Source organism: Thermobia domestica, chromosome 9 (genome assembly GCF_964235325.1).
Source record: "Thermobia domestica chromosome 9, izTheDome1.hap1.1, whole genome shotgun sequence".
NCBI lineage: Eukaryota > Metazoa > Arthropoda > Insecta > Zygentoma > Lepismatidae > Thermobia > Thermobia domestica.
In genome coordinates this window covers 111,030,341-111,050,641 of record NC_137462.1, presented here as the reverse complement: position 1 = coordinate 111,050,641, position 20,301 = coordinate 111,030,341, and the positions used below count along the sequence as shown (strand labels likewise).

Sequence of the window (20,301 nt, the reverse complement as noted above, 5' to 3'; positions counted from 1 at the left end):
CCTTTCAGATACTAGTTCTAAATTTAACGTTTGTTTGTAACTATACTACAAACTTTCAACAATCCCATTAGTGAGTAATTTTTGGAGTGAATTTTCATGCACGACAAATGAACAAAATATACCGAAAAAAATTAAACATTTACAATTTAAAAATAGTGACTTTTTCCAGCAAATATTTGTATGTGTCTCTACAATTTGGAAATTTGCAATGTATTAATTTCTCCAACCATATTTACCTTTATAGATTATAACGATAGAAAATTGTATTTTTATCTTGTCCATAAACACTATAGTTTTCTATGTAATTCCATAGAAAAAGAAGAAGAATATGAAGAAATAAAAGGAAATATTAGTTTTTTATATACTACAGAAAATATTAATTTCTGTATTGTAATAACACTATCCATGGCTTTAGATTGGATATTGAGCAAAAGAAATACTGACCAAAGCTTAAACCACACTGTATTTTAAACTATAATGTGGTGTTACATAAACTATAAATCATATCCTTCATCAGACACTATCTGACTATATAGACACTTTTACTATAACGTCTGATGAAGTATATGGTAGATATCCGAAAGTGTAACACATTACAGTTTAAAATATCAGTGTTGTTTAAGCTTTGGTCAGTATCTCTTTTGTTCTGTATTGAATTATAAGATTAAAAATAAAAGATTTTGTTACATTCTTATTAGGTGATATAGTCATTATTAAGATTGTATATTTTTTTATAAAATAGCTTACGTGAGCGAAACCATAGTGAATCATAATTGAAAGTAATATGTTGATGGATGGAAGCGAGAATGATCGAGTTTTTCTATCATAATCTTAATTGAAATTTTATATCTTCAGGCACCTAAATTTCAGTCACCTGGATCACTAAGTAATGTTATTAATAATTATAATGTCTCATAGTAAATTCAATATAAAAGTTGCTGAAAGTGATCTCTGATAATGACAGATGCTAGATGAATATTGATTTCGTTGTAATAATCCGTTTTTATCTGCTTTTATAAATGCCCTTTCTTAATATCATCCGGATATTCCGTTTTCATCTGCTTTTATATGATCATTATTTTTTAATATCGTCGAGATTTGTCGTTTTTATCTGCTTCTACAATCACCCTTTTTTGATATCGTCCAGATACTCTATTTTTATGTGCTTTTGTAATCATCCTTTCTTAATATCGTCCAGATATCTGGTTTATTTTTTTATATATAATCACCCTTTCTTGATATCATCCAAATACTTTGTTTTATCTGCTTTTATAATCACTATTTCTTGATATTGTCCAGATACTTTGCTTTTTATCTGCTTTTATAATGGTTCTTTCGTGATTTCGTCCAGATACCCTCTTCTTAGTTTTCACATCTCCCTTCATCTTTTCCTTCCAGCAGTATATTACACCATTCTGAGTAGCGAATTAAATGTCCAATAGTTTGATTTCTTGTTTTTAATATTGTGACTAAAATGCATTGGATTTCGGTTTATTTTTTCTATCTTTCTGTTATAGCTTTCTATTCTTAGTATATATCCCCAACACAATATCTCTAATTCTTTCAGTTTTCTCTTTCTGATCCGAAATGTTCGTATCTTCTTAGTCCATATGCAGCTGGCTATTGTTAATACTCTGACCTTCCTTCTCACATTAGTCTTTTCTATAACACTAGTCCGTCCTTTTGTAACACTGGGGTTCCTGTATTGGAAGCCAAGTTTTGTAGTGATAATGTTATTGTCTCGGGCGTTAAGTTTTGCAACGATTGAAAATAACTAATAATTAAAGGAAAATTTCTGCTCGGGCTGCCAAATAGAATTACTGCGTGATATTACGAATAAGCAGATCTTACGTATTCGGGCGACGAGGAATATGAAACGTATTGTTTTCGGAATTCGATTCCTTATCTCTAATTTGCATATTTAATCTGCACTAGAATGAATAATTAAGGCACTCACGGATGAGCCTAATATGCATCAGAAAAATGAATACCTGACCTTGTACTTGAAAAGTGAATGGTATTGATGAGTGGCAACTCATCTGCCTATTACACAAATAACATTAAAAAAAAATGAATGAGAGTTTGGAGAATTGAAGTTGACTCCACGGGGCTCGAACTTCAGTTCTCCAAGGTAAAAATACAGTTTTGCTAAGATGGTTTGGAATTAAAAAAAAATGATATATATACAACGAAAGATGACCTAATGTCTAATCGATCCTGTTTTCCCCATAACGGTGTCTCCAAGGCGCTAGGAAAACAGGTGCGTAGTTAATAGTTAAGTGATTTAAACATGCGGAGCAAAAATCTCACAAGCTGCAAAGCTGAAAGAAAGATTTTTCGCTAATGGCTTGTTCAGTTGGCTACACTGACTATCACTCTGTCACCGAAGTGTGTGGAGATAGCAAAAATAGTTAAAAAGCAACAAACAAGGAAAGTTTAATTTAAAGTTTTTTTTTTTTTTTAAAAATGAGTTAATTTAGATAAAAATTTCTGATGGTCAATGTAACCGTGCTTCAACTTTTTCTGTTCTTCTAGGTATGCTAATAACGGTTAAAGAAATAGGCATATCTTTGAAATGATAACCACATAACTGCTTTGGTTCTAACGTCAAATAGACTTTTAATAAATTTAACGAGAAATAAGGTGATATCTACAAAAATCAACAAGAAAGTTAATTTGGATTTACAAAAAAAATGAATTAATTGACTTTACGGAAAATGAATCAGACTTTTGACTGTTTTGACCAAATAATATGATTTCTCTTAACACATTCTTCACTGTACAACGTAATATTCAAATTATTCAATCTTGACTGTAAAATTTAGCAACAATCTATTTCTACTCAACTAAACTGACAATATTCGATTCTTTATAATTACCATGACGTAGTTATACAAACAAAAATTTCTATTAAACTGAATATTAATTAGCAAAATGATTTATTGTTTTCCTCCCAGACATAACCGACTATTAAGTAATTCGCCCACAGTTACTACCTCTTTTTATTAATAAAAGAAATGGAAATAAGTTTAAGAATCGGATTGCGGAATGAAAGAATTAATGGTTTAGGTTGCTTGCAAGACTTACTGGAGAAATAGTTTAGAAGCGATAGTATGCTTTTGAGAAAATTTAGTGCACTGTTTCTAATGAACTCTAATGAATTTTCAATATTAAAAGATTTGCATAAACAAAACATAGCTTTGTACATATACTATATCAGTTGGTAAATAATACAATTCACAATAAAAATCGTTACACAACACTAACTACACAAATATTTCATATTCAAGTACACTACACAGAAATATATATATATATAGTACTACCATTATTATAGTTTGGCCAATTGATCAAAATAATTATATTGTCGACACTCTCTGATTTTCTCACTGATTCCTTATTTTGCGAATACACGTTTCTCCATAGCTATGGACCCTATCTGCGTTCGTTGCTCAGATAGGTACCTCCGAAGGGATTTACTCGAGTATCTTAAGTTGTTTTCCTTATTTATGAGACTCTAACGATATTACGAGATAAGAGTATTTACACTTATTTGTCTGAAACTTACTCAACATAGCACGTCTTTGGAAGCTTTATATTGATTGTTTCTTTTAAGAATGAGTATAATAAAAATTGACAAGTTACAATAAAATCATATTAAGCCTGTTTACCGCTCTGACACATATTTCCCTAACACAACCTATACAAATGTTAAAATTTGAAAAACTAGACTTTGACGCTAAATCATAGTTTACTCAAAACAGAAATTACATTACATTCACACATCTTAAACGCGATTTATGTTTAAAAGAGAAATAATTCATACTTGATATAAATAAATACTGGATTGCATATAAATGATTATAATGACGGCTTCAAGGATCTAAATATTGACACATTACGATTACAAATAAATGCATGATTGAAGATCAAATCAATGTATACAAATTTCACTAGTAAAATAATCAAAAATTTTATGGTACTTATTCAAGAATGAAATTAACAGTTCCTATATCAGTGAATTAATTTTGGAAATGCAACCAAGGCATTAGGCTATTTGTTTACTTCTTTTAAAAAGAAAGAAAAAAAATGCTCTAAATGTTTACGGACAGTTCCGTATGAATAAACAATGTCCCGAAGTTTCTAGGAAAAGGTGAGTATGGAGATCACGAATCACGGAAATATTGGCCATAGTCCTTCTTCAATAAAGAAAATAACAGAATACTTTGTCCTACCTTAATAAGTCTTTCCGCTTATATTTCCACACTTCAGAAGAAAACTGCACTGTACTTAACTGACCGTCACAATGCTTCCTAATGTCCCTTCTCAGACCCCGCTGTCCTCTGGATTCAACTCCCGGAGAAGAGGTCCTCGTTTGTCTGAAGCGTCTGGGTCTTCCTGTGGCAAGGCATCTGTCTCGAGTATCGGGGATCGAACCCGTGTCTCCGTCCTTCATCTCCATGTTGTTGAAATGCAACGATGCGTCACTTATCAAATCCATCTGCACTTAAATTTCACTCGCACAGTTTATATATATATCCGCCATACATCGCACTACTTTTCCTGTCTTTGCACTTTATGCGGGAAATCAACGTATATAGAATCACAGACTCACTTCAACATCACCATTTATGTAGCGTTACCGTAAGATGATAAGAATTATGTCTATCTGTCGATGTTTTAAATATTTGTATAAATAATCTTGTAACGACGAAGTTGCTGTGGATAACGCGTGGTTTAAGTAACTGGCTGCTAACGGGTGTCTAGCTAGCCATTTTTCTGAAATTTAAACACTTAAATATATATATATATATGTACATATGAGTTGACGTACGCTTATGAATCGCGTGTTGGTGATGTTTTCACGATGAAGTGTCGACTTAGAGTAACCTCTCTTCCGTGTGGGCGTTCTCCCAGCTTTCTTTATTTTTTAAAAAAAATAGACGCTTCATTCTTCTCTTTGTGAATTTTGAATTTCGGATTCTGATTCGCCGCTTTAAGTTCGTGACACCATTTCCCAAAAATCGGTTGATAATTTGGCTTGGGTCTCTAGCGTCTCTTCTGGGCTAGTACGTGATGTTAAAGAGTTTCAGAAGCACTTGCGAAGATTGTAGATAAAAAATTTTGGTTCCTGTGTGTCTGTGACGTGATATTTGCGATATGGAGGTACTTTGGTAGTGCGACAGTATGGCTGGAGTAACAATAGCAAATTCCATTACCGTTTACTGGCGAGGTAAAAAAATGGGTGGTCTATTAGTGCGGTTACCGTCTTATGTTTTTTTTTTCTGAAAAGCAGAGAAACTTCTTTACCTGGGACAAATGAAAGAGGTTCGCTTGGCTGCTAAATGAAACAAAATAAAATTTTCCTTGACTTTTTTAAAATAAATTGAATTTACATATAAAGATGTTTTAATTTGAATATATGAACAATTAATTAAGTGTGTGAGCGTAATTGTCACACTTTCTGTACTACTCTAATTTCAATGTCTTTTTTCACTTCTACAATCCGCGTACATCCTGCTACTCAAACGTCGGAATCTTTTCACATCTTCAATTTTTCTCTTCGTCGAGAAGACTTTATTTTCTGCTATTTCCTCTTCATACATTTGAGGATTTTCATATTATTATTATTATTATTATTATTATTATTATTATTATTATTATTATTATTATTATTATTATTATTATTATTATTATTATTATTATTATTATTATTATATTACGTATTTTCTTATTGCGTCTTTATTTCAGTTTCTCACTCAAATGATCTACTACCTCTTGTAAGTCTTCTTCTCCCCCACCCCCACCCCTAATATAATGTTATCTGCAGATGATCAACTGCCTTTTGTTAATTTTGGACTAATAACTCTTTTCGATATTTTGTCCATAACTATAGTGTAGGGATTTTCATTTATATATTTCGCTGTTTACATATGGTTTAGAATTGGTTTTCTCCTCTAGAGATCAACCTCTAGCTCTTCACTCTGTGGAAAAATCTGTAGTATATCCTTTCAATTTTATGTATGGTAAATATGTTTTCTTTGACTTTGCGTAGATCACAAAACATTGTTGCTTTTCATGAAAGTTTTATCTACCTACTTACAGTTTCCTGTATTACATACAAACTTTTTGCATAACTCAATATCGAATTGAAATTGTAAGTGAAACTTTGGTAACGAGTTTCAAAGGTTGGTTAGTGTAGGTTGTATGTATTCTTGTAGAAGAAGTATCTCTCTACATATAAGTTACATATTTATATATTTGTTTAGCACTGTTCGTTCTCTTTACACTCACCTTTCTCATTCTACATGCTGCTGTATAATATACAAGCACACATACACCCTTCCGAGACGTAGATTGACTGAAGAGCTTTGTGAGAATTCAAAATGAGAATTGGTTTTGCTTCTACTGTACATACATACATTTCAAGGTACTCCTGTCGACCAAGAAACTTCAACCATAACACAAAAGTAACATAAAGTTTGAAACACATTATACACCTGCGACCCTAAGATTAGTTCTAAAATCCACTTCTAACTCCCTTCCGCCCTGTGTTGACATATACGTATATACTGTATATTCAGTGTACTGTACATAACTTACGTGTGTGCGAAGTATATATATATTGTAAAAGCAAAAACGACCCAGGGAACGTCAATGTGAACTTTGAAAATTAAGGTTCTTGTGAGGTAGTAAGTATTAGGAGTAGCATATGTATATTACGGGGACGAATGCATTATACATGCAACGTTTGAACAGGACTTGGAAGTATGAGTGTTCTGTGAGGATAAATCGTTGAGTCAGTTGATAAAGGAAACCAAACTTGGTGGGAATTTGAGCAAAAGTGATAACAGAGCCACTTTGAGACTTGAAGGTCGTTCTTTTTTTTTTTTCTCTCTCTCTCTCTCTCTTTCTCCATCCACCTTACACCCGGGAGTTATTCCCACTTCCTCCCAAGACAGAAGACATGAGAGAAAAGAGAGAGAAGTGAAAACCCAGCCCATACAGTTGTCGCACCCATTATGGCGAGTTAATGAAATCCGACGGGGCGTTCAAGGAAGAGGGATTTCTCACAGTCACGTTTACTCCCATTCATAGCTATAATGGGAAATTCAAGAAGGCTGTCCGTATTTCTCTCGTTTTGCTTCCTCACACTTACACCCCTCCCTCTCCCCCTTCCAACACTCTCAAAGAGCAAGAGACTTTGTTCATGTTCCAAAGCGTGTCAGTCTCTTTCTCTCTTCTCTACATATAATATGAATCCTTCTGTCTGTCTATCTTGCTCTTTCTCGAAATTTCTACGTATGTCTATTATTCGTAGTTATATCCGTAGCTGTGTGTCTTGTGTTTGAATCTACAGAGATCTTAAACCAGACCACTAAAATGAGACTATAAAACTACTTTTTTCTTTCTTTTTAGAATATAGTTTATTATTTCTTTTCTTTTCTTCTTTTGACTTTAGTACTTTATTATTATTATATATTATACTTAGTAACATGATCTAGCTTTCAAATAGATCTACATATAAATTGGCTAGTATGTAGGCTATATGTTTAGGTGGTAATATGAACACATTCAAAAATGTGTTGTAATAAAAATTAGAGGATATTTATTATGTGTTTGGTAATATTTCTTGCTATTTTAATATTTCGATTGTGACCCACGAATCAACTAATTAATCCATACACCAGAGAGCACACTGATTATTATAGGAAACCTTTCTTGTTACATTGTCTCAAACTTCTCTCTTCATCAAGCCTATACGACTTACAATAACTTCTATCTTACAACGATTTCAGCATAAACGGTAACATTTCTAGGTATATTACATGAAATATCTTTTCAGAGCCCCTTCCTGGTTTAATGTCAAATATCATTAAAACAAATTCCTTCTATAAATTGATTTATTTCAATCACACTTCTATCAACAACAAATTATTCTATCACAGATTCAATACAGAAATTTAACTGAACTCTCAACATATCCATTGCAATTATTCTGACACTTTCTACCTTTCAACTTCTCCCAACACCATGTCAGGTGCCTAGTATCTAAAGTAGCCAAGTCCATTTTTTTATTTTTTTTTTTTTTTTACCGAAATTGATCTAAAGGAATTCCATGGAAACATAATTTTATTTAAAAGCTTAATATATCATACTAAAAAACTAGTTCAAATATGTGACTTTGTACGTGTATATATGGAGATTCACTGCACGTTTTGCGAGATTACTCGAAACTAAGCGAAATGGATTTGGCGCCTCATGTTTTCAGAATACCTTTATCATGTCTTTTTTTTTTTTTTTTTTTTTTTTTTTTTAAGAAACAGGATTCAAATTAGCAATTTCATTATCATAAAATGGGATAATGAAATAATAAACGGACTATCAATAATTAAATGGAAATTAACACAAAATATAGAGGTGGACCAGGTTTTACTACGTTGGATATCTTACACCTTATGACCCCACCACCACATATCCGAAGATTATGGACGATCAGAATAAACTCTCGCCTTCGGTGCGAGTGGTCCTGAGTTCGTTTCCCGGTGGGGCACTCGGTCGAAAAAGTGTAAAACGCTGTTTCAGACCAGCCACCCTGAATGAGGTTTCCTGGGTTTTCCTCATTCACACCAGGCAAATGCCGGGATCGTACCTAACTTATAGGTCCCAGGCTGCTTCCTTTCTTCCCCCAATCCTTTCTTCCTTTTCCCCGGCTAGTATGCTAGTTCAGGGACGTCATCCCTCAAACGTGACGGGCTAAATGGCCTTAGATGCCGAAAACCCAGAAAGCTAAATCCTCCTCCTCCGATCAGAATAAACTTGATAAGTTCGAGGTCCTTCTATCAGTAATTACTGGAAATTACTGGTTGAAACTATTTGTGGTGGGTTCATTACCATTACCTACATATTATCTTTCGCCACTTTTAAGGCGGTTATTAGTGATGCTCACGAGACGAGACAATATATAAAGTTTCCTTGTCTCACCTCGTAGATTTTGTTGAAATCTCGTCTTGTCCCGATTCTCAAAATTCTTTTCTCTCCTGTATTGTTTTATAAATTTATGTACGAATCACACTTGTCCTAAGAATTGTAATGGGATTTGTTTCTTGCGTGATGAGGATAAGTCTTCTTCTTTTAAAAAAATCAAGGAAATACCTTTACAAATAATAATGACTCTCGTAGTTCTGGAATCAATATCCAGTTCACAGACAGTGTTCTACATATGGACCCTGTTGATTGTTACACAAAGCTAAAGGTGATTTCTCACGAATGATGTTTGGAGAGATTTGAGCACATCACACTCATGTGTGTGTTGCAGACAGGGACGTGCACAAAGAAGGGAGAGGATTCAGTGTTCTCCTCCCTCCCCCCCTTTTCTACATGATTTAATGAAAAAATGAACATTTGTTACACTAATCCTCCTCGTTTGCCAAGTGGACACCTCGTGTGTCTTTGGTGTACATGGTCCCGGATTCTATTCCCGGTGGAAGAGTATATGTGGAACTTTAATTGTCTTTCAGTATTTCTGTGACAGTGTTCCTGTCTTGTTGAGGGAAACAGAAATTGGCAGAAAGAACCAAATCAAGGAAAAATAGGCAAATCAAGTCACTAAGATATGTTTGATTAATCAGTCAACATTTTTTTTTTAAAGTGACTAGAGCGTGTGTCTTTGGTGCACGTGGCCCCCAGTTTGATGCCCGATTTGGGGAGCACAAGAAAGCTACATCATTCATATTCATTAATAATCCATCTCCATTAGCCTAAAAGGATAACCGCGGGACGATCAACTAAAAATTTTAAAAAAAAAATAGTTCACTTGTCAGAAAATTCCTGAAAGGATGTGAACCTGGAAACTTAACCCAAACTTCCTCCCTTGGTTAAAAAAAAAAAAAAAAAAAAAAATCTGTGCTCGCCATTGGTTGCAGAGATGTCCAAATTCGTGAGTCTGGGATTGAACGTGAACCCAATGGAGGATAATCGCGTTCGAGTCCAGCTGATGGCGAACTTGAACGAGATTAGTGAGCGCGAGCGCCACTAAGGATAGTGAGCCTGTGTTAACGCGAGTCACACTTGGTGTAGTGAAACGGAAGGCGAGCCCAAATGAAGTTAGTGAGTGCGAGACCCATTAAAGGATGTGAACCCAAGAGAGTCCAATACAAAATGGCGAACTCTGATGTGTTCACCAGTATAGTTCGTTTCTTCAACTGAAGTGCATATGTATAAAGAATGCCGTCTTCTACGTGTGGTGGCTCGTATCATAAGTAAGTCATCATCCAAGGAATCTTGCGTAAAACTAAATGGCCAAGCAGAACCTTAATTTCAAATAATTGACAGTCGTTTGTCAACTCCACGTGGAGTCTTATTTGCCATAGATCCAAATGCTGTTCTTTAACTTAGTGCTCCCTGTTCTCAAGACCAGCTTTGTTGTTCTTACATTACCTGACATCTGTCTCATATTAGACATAGTATTGGTAATGTGCAACTCCGCAAATGCGATCAAAAGAGAGATGGAAGGAGGAAGGAATACTGTTGTAAAATTCAGCATGGGAACTTCAAAGACATTTGCCGAACTGCACTTCTATTAAGTGAGTACACTATAGCATATGGTTTGCTAATTCACCTCCCCGTTCTAGTAAAAATTTATTTCATCACTCATAAGAAAAGTAAAATTCTGAAAAAAAAAAATAGGATAAATCTCACATTGGTGTGGAGCGCACTTACAAAATTTGACTCTCCAGTTGAAACTCTCTTTACTTAATATTATGTAACAACTGTACCTTATATGGAAGTCATCCGTTATTACTTTTTGGAATATGGTAGACGGAACTTTCTGAAAGATCCCCATCTTTACCGATGAGCTTCTTAGGTGTGCTATAGAGGTTGTTGAAGTACATAAATTTTCTGCTTATCTATTGATATCCTTTGTAGCCTGTTGCAAGATTTGTCTGCTCCAGATCCCGTTCTCCTCCTTGAGTATTTGGACTAGCTTCCCGACGCAATTGTGCGTAATAGATGGTTAATCTGGGTGCAACCGATTAATATCTTGGACTATTTTCTCTCTGTCTGTTGTATACGACAATCAGAATCACTTGGATGCGTCCTTAACACTCCAGCTTCAGTAATATCTCCAAACAAAGCAAACGAAGAGAACTAGTAGTTTCCTGTTTCCAAAATTATGGAACAGTCTGTATAATTAGGATAAGGACAGAAATTACTGTCTGAATATGGTAATTAATACATACTTTTACCATCATCATTGCAGTGATCCAAATAGCGTGAAGCAAAACATATTCGGAGTAGATGTACTGTACCTTAAATAGTGGAAAGAGTAATGAGGATAGGCTGAGAAGGGGGTCTTGCTTGGCTTCGAAGACGAAGCAAGTGGTGTAGTAGTAGACGAAGCAAGTGGTGTAGTAGTAGACGAACCAATCTCTCAATTTTATAAAATATTCGGATCGAAACAAAATTCAAAGAGGGGGTGCACGGTTCCCCTCGGTCCCTCCAGGATTGGCACCCTTGCCTATTTAAATTATAACTAAATGTTGTAATCGAGTAATATTTGTTTGAAATTATTAATCTTGAAGTGAAATCAATAATGAGCTTATCGAGGAAACATAACAATATATATACTCTTTTTCGGGGAATATCTGAACTTTTAATGACGTAATATCTGGTAATAAGGATTGCCAGACTTCAATCGTGTACTTTATATCCCAGCCTTATTCCTTTTCCTTCCTAAATCTTGTCTATGGTAATGTACTTCTACCTTGTAACTTGCAATTTTGATAAAACTAAAGTAATTAATTTCTTTAAAAATTAAATAGCAGAAACATTGTTTATCATTTAAACAAAATTTTTGGAGATAAAGATGATTGTTTATTTCACTTATAGCAAATTCCGATTATTCTGATTAGCTATTTTATCCAAAATCTTGTTTTCTGAAGAAACCACCATGTTCGAAGAATCAACAAAACAAAACTAGTTTCCTTCACTACAATGGTATTTGTTAGTGATGGTTGAATCAAGGAATGTGATGTTCTTTTATTTTTCTTTCTTTTTTTCCTTAATACATGCCTTTTTATTCTGTTTATTGTTTATATATTTTTATTTTCTTTACTCTGTAGTAAAACTGTAGTCTTTTCTATCACATCACATGGCTATGCACGAGAGAAAAGCTTTGGCTCCAAACCTCTTCACATCAGAACTGTTTTTCTCCCCTCACCGAAAAGTTTTAAGGTTTGGGGAAAGTTTTTTTTTTTTTTCTTCGATTTTCTGAGGGTTAAAGGAGATTTTCGCTCTGGATGGCGGCAGCATGTAGTGGGAGTTAGAAATCAACGAGAAACTGTAGAAGAAGAAGGGAGGGAATGTGTGGGGGACTTGCTGTAGGAAGATCGGGGAGAGATGATGTTTGGGGGTGCTTAGGAGGGGTGAGGGAATTCTCTCCCTCTCTCTCTCTGCATGGAAGTTTGCCACTCATCCGGCCAAACTGAAGCGACACAGAATCAATAAGAGTTATCAATCCGATCGATACGGTTTCCTATTGGTCCCTGGCCGTCTCCTTGTTTGATGCGTGGTGTGGGCGGGCACGATGTAGAGAGCAAAATCCCTCCCTAACTTCCATAACCCCCTCCCCACATAATACATACACACATACACACACACCATCTTGAATTTCCACTTTATTTTTATTTGTCTCTTCTCTACATGTGTCTGTGTGTGTGTGTGTGTGTGTCGGTTTCCTTCTTCTCCCTTTTCCACTTCTACGTGCAAGAATCAACATCATTTCACCCCTGCCGCTATCCTCCCGGGGTCCTTAATCTCGTCTGATTCTCCGAACGTCCCTTTGAGATCGTTTGGCCAGTGCTCTAAGAAGATACATAGTCCATTTCAATATATAACATATACGTACGTATATACATATATAAAAGCCCGTATCTGTCTGTCTGCTGTGCGTATCTAAATGACATTGACTACCGATGCATCTTTCCGTAAACACTGACGTCATCGGGACACGGAAGGGACAATGGAACAAATGGAACGTAAAGGATAATGAACTATATAAGACTGATGAATACGGAGTATGAGTCGTTTTCTTTTCTTAAAATATTTGTGGATCTCTGCCCCGGGATGATTCTGCAAGCGCAATGAAAACAGAATGAAATCAATATCGGCAATCTATTGTACTGTGTTAACGATTGTACTGTATAGACGTATATACTTAGTAACATGTGTGCACGAAAGTCAAATAAATATTGATCTTTTTGACCTGTTAATATCCTTGCTTCTCATCGTAAACAGAGTCAATTCGTCCTAGAGCAGCAACTTTTATGGGCGGAGCGGCGAATGATTTCTTTTTCAAAATTAATTATTACAAGCTATATAAAACCATTAAACCTAATTACCATATATGGTAGCAAGTTTCAGCACGGAATTAATCGAAACCGAAATGTTATTAGCTTATATTCCGAACAGAAGGGCATTTGTTGTTTAGCTAAAGGTTCTTTACCTAAACGAGAAAAAAGGTAATATAACTAAATCAAGGGGCACCGAAATACCTCTCGACTAAGGGTGTCAAAATACCTAGAGCCTGCTGTGATTATAAAATTCAATACGACATTTGAACTTCAAGGTGTATTCAAATATAAATTTACATAAAAGAGAGAAGGACTGACTTCTTGCAATTTAATATTAATTTCTACCTACTTTATGTACTTAGTGAAATGGCTCAATGGCTGAAACGTAACGAACACGATCCATTTCTGAAGCAGTTGATCACGAGTATATTAAAAAAAATGGAGGAGAAGCTCCACAGTCTGTAGCAAAGCCCACACTGATGCATAGGAAGGTTATGTTGTGCGTTTGGTGGGATTGGAAGGGCATAGTGCATCACGAGCTTTTGCCGCCGGGAAGAATGATAGATTTGAATTTATACTGTCGATAACTAGTGCAATTTCACCTAGGAATTTCGACTAGAGCTGGAACTAGGACTGGAATTACGGTCAACAGAAAGGGTATTGTATAGTACACTGACAACACTAATCCGTATATATCTCTAATGCTTCTTTAAAAACTGAGAGATCTTCGCTGGTAGCTTTCAATGAATCTACCGTCTAGCAAGGACCTCGCACTGACAGAGGTCATTTTATTCAGGTCTTCTATTTTTCTTTTGCTCTTCTATTCAGGTCTTCTGTTTAGAATGATGGTAAAAGCAGAGACTCTATTATTATTATTATTATTATTATTATTATTATTATTATTATTATTATTATTATTATTATTATTATTATTATTATTATTATTATTATTATTGCAGATACTGTTCATAAGGATGAGCGAATGAAAACGACTGCGCTGCGATTGGACATGAACTTGGATGACGGTAAGAAAAATTCAGTAGGCTGCCTTTGCATCTGTACTGAAAAAGTTATTCATTTAATTAATAATAGTAATAAAGATAAGTCTTTTTTCTTGCTTAAAATAATACAATCTTGGTTAATTCATGCCAGTTTGGTTATATATGTATTTATATTTTACTTGAAATTAGTTGTTGCGCCTAAGCCTTTGTCCTATTGCACACTATAAGATAAAATCTTGCTTACCTAATAGTTCTAATTGTTTACATTTTACTTTCTTTCTTCTTCTTTTAACTTTGTCCATCAATACAAATACTAATGTTCATATATAAATATGTTTACTGTCCTTATCTTAATAATAAACAGCAAAGGACTTCCGTTTCAATATCGCCACTGTCCATTTTGAAATAATTACATTGAAACAATCCACTTCCTAAATCAAAGGATTTTTAAATCTGTAAATTTTCTGCATGTCAAAGACATTCATTGACGTCAAGCAGCATAGGAAGCGACATCTATTAACGGGACTATTTATTAATTAGCATGATACACTGACATGTTTGTATTTTCTACGAGCTCGTATGTAAGATAACCACAAAATAGGAACAAGCTGCGATTCTTATGATCTTGTATGGATACGTGAATTTTTAGTGTAGAGTTTTGGAACCTGGCGAGAAATGACTTCATTAACTTAATATTTAACTAGTGATTTACCTGATATGAGATTGAATTGCCATAGAGTAGCTTATGAGGTTGAAGAAGAAGGGCAAATAAGATTGGATGAATCTGGTAATTATTCTCCAGTGGGGACTTCGTTACTATTCCAAACCTCCAACGTATTTTAAGTCTCATATATATGGGATTAATACATATTTATGTGGATAACAATGAAGTGGGATACATCAAAAAGATTATGATTCGACCTCAACATCACTTACCTTATGATTGTAATGAGGTTGAGAGTCCAACAGGTGACATCCTGCTAAGGATGACTGAGGCTGTTGGTCTCATAATGGCATGAGGTTGAAAATGAGTGAAGTTGTTGCACAGAAGTATGAGACTGAAGAGTGTCACTTGGAGGAAGTCCCTTCCAAATACTTCTGATCCATCACCAATAACCTAGTTATTTAGAGTTCGCTAGATTTAATTTGACTCTCTTGTTGTGCACCTGCACACGCTATTGCTACATTTATGTTGTAGAATAAGTTTGTACAAACAGAATTCTGACAATACAGGGCAGTTCTTGCTATCACTTTAAGACTTCCACAAACGAATAGAAACTATAACTATTGCGGCCTGAGTTAATTCAGTACATTGATCAATGTGCTTCATCCTCAATAGAACGCGAGGCTGTGTTCTAGTGCGACAACCTTTATACGTGAATACTAATCCTAGGTTTAAGTCTTTTTGTTTGTTTGTTTGTTTTTTGTTAACTTCACTTATACGTTCCTATTGTTATTCGTCACTGTTGATATTATTGTAAATTTGATCTTATTTAATCTGAATAAGATCAAATTTACAATACAATACAATATAAATTTGATCTGATCTTTCCTTCGTGCGTCATTTCACGTAAGTAGTTTTAAAAGATCATTATTTTTTAAAGCATGTGTTCAGTAGTAACTCCAGGAGTTCTAACAGAATTGTCCGTTGTAGTATTACATGATATAACATTTTTTTCGATTGGCGTATAAGTCAAACATCAATTCAAGTCATGAAATCTGTAACTATGGAAATTTCTTGATAAGATTGAAATTTCTAACTAGAAAGGTGAATGGGACCTTTGTGTTTAAAAGATATTCATGAGTCTTTAGGACCTTTCAGAAAAAAGATCTGTTGGTAGGCCAAAAATGTGATACAAAGATTACATAAACATACATCTTAGGAAGGAAAACTAATTGGATTGGCATGGGCCTTTTGTTTTCATGACAATACATTTTCTAGTTTTTAAATGCTAGCAACTGTAAATGTAATGCTGGACAAAAGGTGCTTGGCAGCAAATTAACATGGTTACCAGTGGTGCCCACCCCCCCTTATGTCCATGACGCACCCCCCCCCCCAATTGTCTATCCGTAGGTGTTCTTCCATGAAAAAAATCTTCTTTTTGATTAATTTTTACACCCCCTCAAACATATTTATATAAATTTTAATCCCCCAAACATTTCAATGACGCAGTTTGCGTCATAGCCCCCCTCTGTGGGCACCCCTGTGGTTACTAACAAGAGTAAAGTAAAAAATATGAGATGTGTAAGAAAAGAAACAACAAGTAAAATTAGTATCAAATTGCAGATCAGTTGGTGAGGAGCAGAGATTCTATTAGGGAGCAAAATAATCGATAATAATTGCAAACAAGATGTAAAATTCCAAATCGCTCAGGTGAAGAAGGCATTTGAAAAAAAAAAAAGCTTCTAACCGGATAAACAGAACTAAAGAAATGACTTGTGTAAGAAAAACGAAGAATGAAAGCCTTCGAAATATGGTCATATACAAGAATGTTGAAAGTAGATGGAAAGAAAATTCTGAAGACTATTTCGAAAAGAAGGGAGAAAATGATTTGATACACGATGAGACATGGAAAAATCATGTTACTTTCTACGGAGGGAATGGCAGAAGCAAAAATATCCAGTAGAAGATAGTGATTGAAATGTACGAACGAAATTATAAAGTGTAGGGAAGAAAAACTATAAGAAAATAAAAAGTATGACTCAGAATAACTAAGAATGGGAAATCGCGTTAAAACTAATAGAGAAATTGTTGATAAAAGAAAGAGAATGTTGGTTTTATGTTTATCTTTCAATATTCATGACTAAGTAGACTGCAAACTGGAAACAGTTAGGACTTGAAAATACTAAAACAGAATGAGGTGAATGTGAAAAGAAATAATTCGCAAATGAATTAGAAACCTGTATTATAGTACAACACAACCCAATTATCATGTACTTTAAAGAAAAATATTGCTCAAGTAAATGAGCAAATGTCTGTGATTAATTATTCACAACAAAATTTACAGCTATAGCGAAACTTTCTGTATCCTTAACAACACCTGATTAAGCGAAAAGCACTCACTCGGGTGTTATCTTCCATATTGTGACAGGAGCTGATCTTCCAGAAAATGCTTTTCGGTTCAAAAGATTTCTAGGCGAACAACAACATGCTTCTCTGGAACTAACTTTATTTATGAATTAATTACGATAGAGCTATTTGTCACCAGTAAAGCGTTAAGGTAGGCACTTTGGTAAGCGAAACCAATATACTGCATAAATGATCTTCATCAGTAATAATAACACTGCTATTGGAGTTAGTACAAACGAGTTTCAGCAAGCAACAACAATATTTCTTCTGTGCCTTGATTATAGGAAAGATGTACGTACCAAACCAACCAACCAAGCCCAAGTGTCACCCTTTTTGTTTCAAACCATCCGTTATATATGTGTGCATATTCTTGTTTCGTAGGCAGTTTTGTCAACTAGAAGATCTAAAACGTTAACTTTGCAGTGTTCTTCGCGGGTCGCGGAGAGGAGGGCGGAGATTGGGACACGAAGCTCTGGATGACTTTGAATAAGAAAATTTAAAGCTGCATAAGTGTACGAAAGAGGAAGATAAGTTATTACAACTAAATTATCGAGGTAATCGCCAAATTTCGATGCTCAATTGTTTTTGCAGATGTAGCGCTCACTTTTTTTTTACTGAATCGCGTTCATATATGTAGGTATAAATAAAGAAAATGAAGGTTTACAAAGAACCTTGAATGTTTTGGCGGTTGGTGTTCCCCCATACAACGTTTATCTTTTAAAGAAGCTTACTACATCTACACACACACACACACACACTGATGTTCACTTTGTTTTCCAACCTACGCTTGCCATCCTGCACTTGTTACAATTTTCTTCTTCATTCGTCCATAAATAAATGTATATAGGCTAGCACACTGAGGTATGCAAAATTACTACTAAGACTCCTTTGGCATCCTCTATATAACCAACCAGCATTGACTGACACTCGTGCCTCATTTCTCCTTAAATTTACTGTGTCAGAGACTTTCTTTGTGCTTTCTGGATTTGTAATTTACGAAATAATACAACCTAACATTTCTCTTTTTGGCCTCGTGTTTTTGGAGTGGAATTATTATTATTCATTACATGGATATGAAAAAGGAAAGAGATGTGCAGCATCTGGTGTCACTTTTTCTTGCCTTCTTTCTTTCTTTCTTTAACCATTATATTGACGTAGCGAAATAAGACAACTTTCTCTAGAGTCAAACCCTAAACTTCACAGTTTTGATTTATAGAATTCATTTCATGCTCTTCACGTCTTGTGTTTCCCCTTCACTCCTTTTTAAAAAAAAAAAAAAAAAATGAAAGAAACTATAATGTAAAAAAAAAAAAAAAAAAAACTTGTGGGTACTCTTTACTCTGACAAATCTAATCTAATCTAAATAAAATAAAGAGTTTGTTTGTGTGTCTGTGTGTCTCTGTCTGTCGGTCGGTCTGTGTGCGGCCTGGGGACCAGACGAGTGGACCGAAAGTTACCAAATTTTGGTCACGGTCCAGGCCCCAGATCAAGACGAAGCGTTTTTTTTTTTAAATTCGAACCAGGGGGCTCTCAGGGGAGGTCGTTTACCAAAACATATAAAAATAGTAGAAAATGACTTATGTTTGTGTCAAATTCATAGTTTTCGCGTCCACATTCACCCCATTCTGCTGCTGGTCGGGGGTCACCGGAAGGGGGAATATGACACATGTAGAAATAATACAAAATTATCGATATTAGTGTCAAATACATAGTTTTCGAGGTAGCTGAGATCAATGGTGACACTTCCATTAGTGATTACTTTCAAATCCAGCTACCATTGTATGCGGGCCGGAGATCACCAAAGCTGGGGGATACCAAGACGTAAAAATAACCCAAAATGATCGATATTAGTGTCAAATCCATTAGTAGAATAAGAGTTGTTTCCTTCGTTGATCAGTTTGTTTACATAGATATTTTATTTGACCCGTGCGAAGTGCGAACATTTCAGCCAATAAATAATAAAAGTGAAGTAAAAGTTTACAGAGATACTTATGTATAGAATGATCCATTAAACGTTTACCATTTTATTAACTTCTTATAGGTTCCAAAACTGATGTTAAATCCACATTGACGATTGTGTATAGTGCGTTCACTCAGTAGGAGTGCAGTTCGGTAAATTTCTTTCAAGTTCCTATGCTGATTTTTACAACGCCCCTTTCTCCCTCCATCCCTCTTTTGACCACATTTGCGAGGTTGCAATGTCTTAACACCCACTGTGTTTGTTCTTCCTTCCCAATATTGTGGCTAATACGAAACAGGTATTAGGCAATGTTAGAACAAGGAAGTTACCCTTCGGAACAGGGAATCGAGCACAGCTCGAAGAACAGCATTTGAAACTGTGGCAACTAAGACACCATGCACGTGGAGTTGACAAGCATCTGTCAATTGTTTGAAATGAGGATTCTGGTTGTCTATTTAGTTATCGGGGGCGTTTTCTGCAAGATTCCTCAGACGATGACTTATCTATGCCAAAAATCACCACACGTAGAAGCCGGCATTCTTTATATACGAACTGCACTTCAGTTGAACAAACGCACTATATACCCAAGATAGATCATGTATGAGCCTGAGATTGTGTGAACCTCAGTAAGATTAGTTAGTGCAAAGCTGAGTGAACCCGCGTTGCAAAATGGCCATTTCTGGTTCTGAATTAAGACACATACATACACAGTACATTAGGAATAATCATTTTGTCACATCAAAGGTTGAAATATCCTCCACCTTTCTGTTTATACAATAAACCCATCCCACCATACGCTGTGATGCTTAGCGTTACAAACGAAACGGAAGAGAACGAGAAATAAGATTTTTCTCGTCTCGTCTAGTAAATGCTTGTAGAATTCTCGTCTCTTTTCTAGAATTATTTCTCGCCTCG

The 20,301-nt window shown here is 35.0% G+C and overlaps 1 long non-coding RNA gene across 1 annotated transcript in view; it reads left to right on the top strand.

The window, feature by feature from the left end:
* Window positions 1–20,301, top strand: part of LOC145694934 (uncharacterized) — a 224,903-nt gene that overhangs the window by 130,128 nt on the left and 74,474 nt on the right. The window contains exon 3 of the long non-coding RNA XR_014133074.1: window positions 14,315–14,380. This is a non-coding gene — a long non-coding RNA (uncharacterized LOC145694934). The remainder of the gene's footprint in view (window positions 1–14,314; window positions 14,381–20,301) is intronic.